Source organism: Nannospalax galili, unplaced genomic scaffold (genome assembly GCF_000622305.1).
Source record: "Nannospalax galili isolate Female #2095 unplaced genomic scaffold, S.galili_v1.0 scaffold9485, whole genome shotgun sequence".
NCBI lineage: Eukaryota > Metazoa > Chordata > Mammalia > Rodentia > Spalacidae > Nannospalax > Nannospalax galili.
In genome coordinates this window covers 29,702-31,355 of record NW_008352086.1, presented here as the reverse complement: position 1 = coordinate 31,355, position 1,654 = coordinate 29,702, and positions in this window count along the sequence as shown.

Below are 1,654 nucleotides of genomic sequence, written 5' to 3'. Positions count from 1 at the left end.
ACCAGCCTGGTCTACATGGTAAGTTCCAGGCCAGCTGGTTCTATAGGGCAATCCTGTCTCAAAAAGATAAAAAAAAGAGAAGAAAAGAAAAAAGAAAGGTAAAGAAAATAAAGGTAAACGAAAGAAGAAAAGTCTCTGTCTATTCATCTTCCATTAGATCTGGGGTATTCTTTGTTGATTCAATTATCATCAATTCTTCAAGTTTTAATTAACCTCCAAATCTTAGTTCCTCCAGACCAATGTAAGCAACCTCCCCATCTAGTATAAATCTGTCAAACAGTAATGCCACCATGAATTTTCTTGAATGTCCTCACTATAAGAATATAAACCTCAATCTGCATGCAGGTGCTTTTGTTAAACTATAACAGAGTTGAACCCGGGCATCTGTAAGCTAACAAATGCCTAGTGATGGTAACACTGATGGTCTCTCTCAAATACTGCTCTGCCTCAGTAGATGCTCAGTGAAACACTATGTAAGTTACCTTTAATTCACTGACCTTTCTCTGAGATTTCAGTAGGAAAGTGCCACATTCTATCTTCCCTTTGTGAAAATGCTTCCTCTCTCATCAAGAGATACCACTCCGTTGACACTGTTCAACACAACATTCACCACAAGGTCCAATGTAAAGCTAATTCTTCTTTAGAGAGTCACTTCTTTTTAACCAAGGAACAAATAGAGTCTTTGTTAGAAGGGATAGACTTTGGGACTCTCCGTGTGGGCTTCCCACATCACGGGAGACAGCAATAAACCTCTACACGGAAAGTACAGATACCTTGTATTGAACTAACTCAACAAATTCCCTGACGGACTCTTCTCATTCTTCTGGACAGCATTCCTGGGAACTGTATGCTTGGAGACTCGTTACCATGGCGGATTTTGGAGCCTCTCACTGTGAGTGAACTACACATCTGTTCTCTTCTAATTTTTATGGGAGCAGAGCCTAGGAAGACTCTGACCCAGACATTGCTTTCTTTACCTTTACTTGTGAGTGCTGTATTTAGGCAGTAGTCTTCTGTTTTGACAACCTTCCTTAGTTATGCTCACTCTTGTTTCTTTTCTTTTCATTCATTCATTCATTTTTTGAGACAGTTTTCTAAGCAGCCCCAGCTAATGTGCACCTTCACATGTTAGCTACTACTTGTTACAATGACTCCCCTTTGAATATTTTTGAATTTCCTTCAAAATTCTCACACTGAAGAATAATTACATGAAATGATTGATTTGCTTCATCTTGTGTAAATTTATTTAAACATCAAATAAGAAATAACTAACAAAAGTATAGTCTAATTTGTGTCCCCAAATGTCCCTGAGTGTGAGTCCATTTACTGGAGCCTGGTTAACCTTCTAGGAGTCACATCCTCACAAGATACCGACTCTCCCAGTCTCAGCAACCATTGGTTGCCAATAGCTCCTCACATAGATTTGGGGTTTCCTATGCTCTTCCCCATGTCTACACTGGGATTTTGTCTGATTTGCTTTTCCATGGCACTTGTGTTTTGCACAAGTGTGAATGTCAACTATGTTTGTTTGTTTGTTTTGGTCTTTCTGTCTTTCTGAGACAGGGTGTCCCTGTAGCCCCAGCTGGCCTGGAACTTGCTATATAGACCAGGCTGGTCTTGAACTCACAGAGATCTGCCTGCCTCTGCCTCCCAA